Source organism: Meleagris gallopavo, chromosome 1, assembly GCF_905368555.1.
Source record: "Meleagris gallopavo chromosome 1, MGAL_WU_HG_1.1, whole genome shotgun sequence".
NCBI lineage: Eukaryota > Metazoa > Chordata > Aves > Galliformes > Phasianidae > Meleagris > Meleagris gallopavo.
In genome coordinates this window covers 133,044,423-133,052,867 of record NC_139404.1, presented here as the reverse complement: position 1 = coordinate 133,052,867, position 8,445 = coordinate 133,044,423, and the positions used below count along the sequence as shown (strand labels likewise).

At 38.9% G+C, this 8,445-nt stretch overlaps 1 protein-coding gene across 2 annotated transcripts in view; it reads left to right on the top strand.

Annotated features, from left to right (window-relative positions):
* FHL2 (four and a half LIM domains 2) overlaps positions 1-8,445 on the top strand; it is a 39,727-nt gene continuing 31,282 nt past the window's right edge. Inside the window, exon 1 of one of the 2 annotated variants that reach the window (XM_010728089.4) lies at positions 1-157. The gene's annotated coding sequence lies outside the window, so the exon portion shown is untranslated. The remainder of the gene's footprint in view (positions 158-8,445) is intronic. The other variant, XM_003203174.5, reaches the window with a different exon arrangement.

The following is an 8,445-nucleotide window of genomic DNA, read 5'->3' as shown; positions in this document are numbered from 1 at the left end:
TCGGAGATATTATATTTATAGCTCATCTGAAGTACAAATGTCTAACTGTCTAATTACTAAATACATAGTGCGGGTAATCCAATAAAGCCACGAGTCCCTGCATTTGCTCCCATCCTTCGCACGCTCACAAACAGAGGCACCACCAAGCTGCAGCAAGGTAAGGCAGTGACCTGTCTGGGTTTTACCATCCTTTGGCCCCTTTTCTCCTTTTCACCTTCCCTCTGCAACAGGGGCTGGAAGTTTCTCAGGGCTTTGGGCAGACATCACAAGGGGAGGGCTTCTTTCTTACCGGAAAAGGGGATTTCAGGTTGTTTGTTCATTTCTTGTTGCCAGGGCACATACAGTGTATCTGACTTTGTATTTCCAGCCTGCTGTTGGGAACCAGGTGCTAAATAGCAGCTGCTCTTTAGTTTCTGCACTAATAATATGCTGTCATGTTTCCACGTTCTCAAGGAATACAACCATGTCTAACTATAGACACTTTGCTGGTTTGAATAGGAAACTGAATGACTTCAGGCGGAAAGCGTGTGATTAGTTTTCTTTTTTCCTCTCTATAAGCATTTTCTTCTTTATGAAAGGGGGGAAAAAAGAGGGCAGAAGGAACATTTTATTTTTTCCCTCTTTGAGACAATTTCCTAACAGCCTGCAAGGAAAGAAAGCCAAATTACAAGCGACGCTTGTTGATTTCTTGTTTAAACAATTGCTTGATGTGGGTTACAGCAGCTGTGTGAAGAGGGAAAAGAAAGAAAAGCACTAAAACATGTCTGTGTGTCAAAGCACGAATTCTTCAGAACCAGACTATAAAATAGCGTTAGTAATAACTGCCAAATGCCAATTATCTGGCCATTGTTACATTAAATTACTTTTAACCTCATCTCATGAGAGCATTAATTTTCGAATGAAGCTGATAAAAGAAGACCTCTTTGGAAAAATAAGGTTGTTTGTGCACATGTGTACATGTGTATATATGTGTGTTTGGATGAATTTATGCACACATTTTTAATATAAACATCCTAATAAGGAAAGGCTCTTTCATCCAGTGACCACAAAGACTGATATAAAGGTAATAACTATTTATTTTTAGCCCAAGAACTAAAGCTATCATGTTTTACACTAGAGTTTGTTTACTGTATTAGGAAATGAAATGAAAGGAGTTGTTTTGTTATTTTTTTCCAAAATACTGAGCAACCATTGTTCAGTAGGCTTTGACAGGACCTCAAGTCCCCATCAACTCTGGTTGAACCCAAACCTAAAACTCATATGGAGCGTCACTTCACTTCAAAACACTAGGAATTGAGCTCATTCCTACATGAAGATTTAAAAGGCAAAAGAGTAGGCCCATAGCTGATCCCAAACTTCTGGAGGTCTACTGATTTTAGCTAGGATGTGGATATTCATATCAAGTGCTAATTGGGCCCATCAGTGTGGAGAAGTTGAATCCAGTCTCAGGGCTATCTCTGCCCCCATCACAGCAGTACATGCAATACCCTCTGCAATGCTCTGGGCTCATGTCTGTGCCATTACATGCTCTTTGTATCAAAAATACAACAACCAAAAAAATAGCCACATAGATGGGCTCACTCCCAAACTATTCCCAGATGGGAGAGCCCAAGCTGATGTTTGCTCAGCTGGCTAGAGTGATCAGTGAGTTGCAATACCTGGGAATTCCCTGAGGTCTTTTCTGGTTCATGACATAGATGTGGCCTGTAAGTCTGCTTCCACGTTTCCATCTTCTGCTGAGGAGGATATTGCCAGTATCTTTGTCCTCAGTTAGCATGTCGCGCCTGGATGAGCTCTCCAGGCTTCCTCTGGCAGGAGACTGTGACCATTGGTGTAGACTGTGTTGAGACAGCAAGCTTAAGAACAAGCTTGTTCCATCTTTTATGTGAAGAACAGCACATAATTTCATCAGAAGTAAAAAGGAGTGATAAATACCAAATAGTCTGCACGCATGTCTATCTTATCTAGAGGCTTACAATCCCTTCAAGAATGCTTTGGAAGCCTTAACTTCTTCAAACACCACTGCATGCACATCCCTCTGTCCTACTTCATCTATGGTCTGTCCTGCTCACTTGCATACACAGCTCTGATCTGCTTGTCCCCAGTACTGGTGAAATGAGTTTTGTAAATTGGCTGCAGACCAAAGGTAGCACTTCCCACCAACGATCGCAGTGTTGGCTCTGAGTGGGCCACCAGCACATGTTGGGAGCTGCCCAAGCCAGACTTGCTGCTACCCTTGGCCTTTTTTCTTTTCTCAGGATCCTGCAATTATGTTCCGCTGATGTGCCTGTGTAGTAAATTGTGCACTGAAGAAGTTGTGCATGAAAATAACATTTTTAAATAGAGTAGTTTCACCTCTCCCATGCTTGAAGTTTTCTAATGTCCTCAAATTATTTGTCTATCATTCAGGCCTCAAACTAAAACAATAGGAATAAAACAACTATTCTGGTTGGACTCTTAGTATTAAATTATCATTGTTGCTGTACTGCCAGTGTTCCCCCTTAAAAAAAAAAAAAAAAAAAAAACAAGAAGCAAAAGTAACATTCCAATCATGTGCAGCAAAACATCAGTGTTGTTTGTTGTTTTGGTTTTTTTAAATATTGGCCAAAGATATTTAGCTTGAAAAAATGCAGGAACATGCATACTCGTGCAGATTTTTCAGTGGATTTGAATTTTAAAGTGAAATAAAACAAAAAGACCAAAAGCTTGTTCCCAAAGTGAACCCATGCTGAAGGCAGTCTTTCCAACAATAATACTTTGTTCTTACCTAGCATTTTAATGTATGATTAATGGGTGAATATCTTTACTAATTCCTTTCCAAACAGCAAACCATCGGAACAGTGCAGACTTTTGATTACAGCTGGCAGGAGGCTGGGAGTGGGTAGATTCATTCAAATGCTTCCTTAATACAGAAAATATAAAAGGCCATTTTTACAAGGAAGAAAGCTAGAGAAGAAAGGGAATGTAAATACTTGGGAGTGAAATCCTCACACCACAGAAAGCAATGGGAATTTTCTCAGAAACCTTCACCGTTTTTTTTAAATCTTTTAAATTTTCTCCTTTTCTTTCTAATTTTTACAGTGCTATATTTGAGTAGATTTGTCTCAGCAAATGGTTTTCGCATTTTTTACAAGTCCTCCTTGTTTCATATCTGTGTATTTTGTAACCGGAGCATAGGCAACCTAAATCTTCAGACACTGTTGTTTTTCAGTTAGATGAATTATTACTGGCTTCAATATTTTATCTCTGGTTTTATGTCTCAGTGAGTACAGTTTCACACTGACAAATGTCAGACAGTTTCAACAATGTTCATCATCTAACTGATTAGCTCAGAGAAGCATAGGTCGTATTACACGGAGTCCTCATTTTTCTGGAAGTTGTTTGAGCAATCCTGCCTGGCTTTGCTCAGCTCATTCTGACACAAACATGGAAGGAACACTCACGGTACACATTTTAAAAGGATCCGTCAACTTCTCAGAATGTTTCTGTTGATTTACTGGCCACCATTACAAATGCCACTGAGAAGCAGTGAAACTGAAGGAGCTAGAAGATACTTCTCATCTATTCTGCATTATATTTTCAGTGGCATTTTGTGTGAAGCCACTTGTACGAGTTTTCTTTTATGGTTAATTTTTTCTACTATCTCAGAGAAGTTTTCATATCACAAAAAATGAGAGGGAAAACCTCTGTAAAAAAGAGTAGAATGAGTAAAGACGTGGGAGCAGGAATTGTTTCAAACACATAGGAAACAAAGCCAGTGAGCTTTCAAATCAGTGTATTCCCATGTCAAGCTTATCAGATTTTTACTGAAGACTTACTAGAAATTTGCATACTTTCTGTCAGAGGAAAATAGGTAACTGCATCTCTTTTTGGTAGACTGCAGCTAAGGAAGCAAAGCCCTGCCTGCATGGAGATTACTATATGAAAACAAGGATACCTACTATCCTCAGATACCACCACACAGAAGCCCATTTTTCTGTCACTTATCCCATTTTTTAAATACTGAGTATCCTGATTTCCTCTGCACGAAGTCCTTTGACTGTCTCGGTGCAACACTCCCCACAGCCCCCAGTGCTGGTAGTGTTTGGAAATGCAGGCACAGAAGGCAGCGCGCCACTTCATGGGCTCAGACACCATTTAAAATACAACAAGAAAGAGGTGCTAGCACTGGCATGGCACTCCTGGTACAGAATGATAAAAGATAGGAAGCTGTTAGAATAATTCCTGTTTGTGGTAGTTTTCAAATTCGGTGTTTAAACTTCAGGTCAGGAGTTTGAATGAACACAGGACAAACGCTTTCTGTGCTGGGTACTCGTTTGGTTTGCTTTTCATAACGTCAAGTTGTTTTACAGTTTATTTCTTCTCACAACATTCTTTTAGAGGAGAAAAATAGCATCTTTCCCTAATTTAGAAGTGAAAAGAAAGGGCCGGATTCAAGAGCAGACTAGCGTTTGAGCTAGAGGTGAGGATCCACAGGCTGTGAGACCCAACTAAGAGCTGCAGTGACCAAGGGCTCCAAGATTAATGTCTTGGAGTGAGATTTTTTTCTTTCCTTCCTTTCAGCTGAATAAAAGTCCTCAAGCCAGCATGAACAATGTTCATAGAATAATAAAATCATAGAATGACTTGGGTTGGAAAGGACTTCAAATATCATCCAGTTCTAATCGCCCTGCCGTGGGCCGGTTTGCCACACACTAGATCAAGCATTAGATCAGGTTGCCCAAAGCCCTGGTCTTGAACAACTCCATGTTGTGCCCAGCTCTGCTCAAGTAAGTAGAGGAAAAGACAGCAGCAGAATTCAGACGTGTGAATTGCGCTCCTGGATAAGGCTGCCCTACTTTGGCTACCAAAGGTTAAGTGTCTGAGCTAGGCATCTAAGTTCACTCTAAAATCAATGGGGAAAGAAAATCACATCTATATGGCAGTTCATTTCATCTTCAGTAAGTGTCTAATGAATCACCTCTGGCAGATACCTCTCTTTCCATATCCACTACTAAGGGATCAGGATGGCTCATTTTGTTTGCTAGCATTTGGTCAGTTAAAATTAGATTAAATGGATACTACCATAAACTATTTGCATTAGTTACACATTTTCTTTATCAAGGAGTGGACAGTGTTATCACAAGTCTCTGACTACTCTACAACATCTCTCCCCCTTTCAACTTGTACTGCCCAAGGTGCTTTAGTAACTTAGATTCTCCATAGTAAGATCTGTGTCAGTCTTACTTCTCATATTTCTCCTTTGTTCTTTCCACATTTTATATTGGTTTCCTTGTAAACTGATGAATTCTTGAGCACTGGAGAGTCATGAGTGAATCACGGCTATCCTTGTACCGTAAGAACTCCTGAAAATATGCTTCCAGATAGTGAAGTGAGACCCTAAACATAGGAAAGAGCATGTCAGATGAATGGAAAGCTTGTCTGGTGGAGTCAGTAACTCTACTGGTGTAAGAAGTGGAAATATTTTGTTAGGATTTTATTCTATCTCAGTAGAACCGTAATGGAGTGCAATTGTCCACAGAAATGACCTTATCTCTCAAAATAAAAGGGTGTGAAAATGTTTATTCAGGAAGAAAGAGTTATAACAGAGCTAAGAAACAGAGAACCAGGGACTGAATTGTGATGGTTTTCTAGATCATCACTGATGATCTAGCTCAATTACCTACAGGGAGAAAAAGACAAAAATCTATTTGAAAATTTGTAGTGACAATAGTCATTCAGCCAACTGAAGTATTTTCAGTTCACCTCTGTGTTCAAAATTGAAGTCACTGAAAAATTACGGATTATGATGAAAACATCAAGAAATCTTGAGTGCTTAGAAGAGGTTTTGCATGATGACTGATGCTTTCTTGACTGATACTGCATTAGCCTTGCATTCCTGACTATTTTTACTGAACTTCCCAAAACACCCATGTGACTATGGTACCCCTGAGAGTTGGTCAGCTATGACACTGATGTTTCTCATTTTGGATTGTCCATCTTTCATCACCTTTGGGTCCGCGAGTTCTATTGATACGGATGCAGTCAAGGAGAGCAGGTGGAGGATTGGATAATCTCCTTGTCATTTGCACAGGTACAAGGTTTTAGAGTGCAGGAATAGTTTGTGCATCCATCCTTTATTTCATTTTACAGAGAACATTTGAATTTCATTCACATTATGAAGGTAAGTCTGCCAGAAAGCCATGTGAATACAAACTTGTCAGGGACAAACACAATCCATCTCTCTGTCAGGCTGGCAATGGGTAGTATTTTTATTTTTTTCAGTTCAGTGTGAAGCGTTAGATGTGAAATTCACATCAGCAACCAAGTGATTGCTTTAATCCTGTTATTTAATGAGCATGAGCACTTGTAGGGTTCGAAGTAAGCGCAGACCTACAACGATCAACAGCAAGGACTCGACTTCAAAGTGCACAATCTAAGCTCGTATTTTGAAGCATAATATATGTCTGAGCCTACATCTCCAACCCCCTCAGAACATGTGCAAAATATACAAATAGTGTGGAGCGGAAAAATAAGTGTTGCCATACAGAAAAATCTATCTGAAAAACAGAGTATCCCTAGTCATACTCAAATCAAAGAGGGGAACTCTTTCTACTTATATCAAAACATTATGATTCGGAAGTAATCTGGGAAGTGATTTGCAACTGTATGCTCCTTTTGAATTCAGGGCAAGTTGAATGTCATGGAGAATGACAGGACAAATAGATAAGCAGAGCATAAAAGGAGACCTCAGGAAACAGAAAGCTGTAGCAGAATAAAATAAATGATTTTATTTATTTATTTATTTATTTTGCTCTGGAGAGTTTCCTACAGCAGAACACTTCCATATGGGTGAAGCTCAACTATCTGTTCAAGAGGGAGGGAGCAAATAAATAAAATGTATAGGAAGAAAATATTAGAACCAGATGTCACCCAAGACATCTAAAGGGATTCAGTGATGAAACAGCTGAAATAAGTATACTGCATGTCCTCTTATTTAAAACAGGCTTAGATTTGAGCACCTGAAAGTAATTAATGCAATGCCAGCTTTTAAAAATGATTCCAAGAGAAAGTGGATCCTGGCAGATCCTGGCAGATATGATAAGATTAGCAAAAACAAATCAGCAGGATAGAGAGAAAGGTAAATATGACAGACTGGGAAAAATGCAGTACAGCTTTATAAAGAGAAGTCAAGATCTAAAAATCCATTGAGTTCCTGTAAGATGACAGAAAGCATGTAGATGAAGGAGATCTTTGATTGGCACTATCTACTTACTTGTACTTTTCCACATATTCAAGAAGGCCTCTCACTAAATGCCCTTAAAAAACATATAAGTAGTCATGGAATAAATGGGAAGATAATGAATTACATTAAGTTGATTGAAAGATGTACATGCAGCTCTTGCAGTAAAGGAAGATCAATAGTGGAATTCTACCAAGACTGAGGATCTTAGGGAACAGAGTGATTAGGCATTGCAGTAGCATTTTAAACTGAAAGCAGATGTGCATAAAGCAGTGCATGTGAGCAAAAACAGAATTTTATCTATAAAGTAATGATTTTGAGCTGACTACCTGGGTGGGAAAGTTGGGAATTGTAGATTTATGAAAATAATTGCCTAGTGGTCAAAAATAGCCAAAAAGGTATTTGAATGTTAGTGTTCTGTCATTTAATCCGAGAAAGCAAATTGCCATATTGGAAACAGCTGGGGGAAGGATGATAAAACACAGGAAGAAGATTTCATACAGAGTAGACTCTCCTGCCTAGGAGAGAACTGGCTGAGAGTAGATATGATAAAGATGAATAAAGACATGAGCAGACTGTAAAGTATGAGTAAAAATGTGTTACTAGTTAATTCTCCAAATGTAAGATCTAGAAAGCTAATGGCTAATATGTTCAAAATAAACACAGGGAGGTGGTTCTTCAACAACATAAAGTAGAGCTACCTGTTACAGTAAACTGTGAATATTGAATTTTTCGTGGGATCGATAGGTAACTATGCAAGTTTGTAGAAGTGATATTCTGTACAGGTATTGCCTTCCAGTTGAGAAACTCCTGACCCAAATGTTGTGGGAAGCTGGGGAGTATTAAAAGGAGATAATACTGCAAGTTATTCTTAATTTCTTTGTAAGGCATTTCTTAGATGAATAGGGTGGGATAATGAGTTGGAGGAATCCTTCTGTTCAGCAATTTTCATATTGCTATGGCGTGATCTGAATATGTACAACTTACCTGTTCTGTCTGACACCAGTTATGCTTTACAAGCATTCTAGTTAGATTGCAAACTGTAGTTTGAATGCTGCTTCTTTCTTTTTACTATATATATTTAATCTGTGCTAGATTGTCAAAACTTGTCTGCGTTAGACATTGGAGGTTATGGAAGTTATTGAGTCCCAACCTTAATCCTTAGGGGCAGCTTAGTCAAAGATCTGCCAGGAATGAGTTAAATGTTGTTGATCATGCCTTGG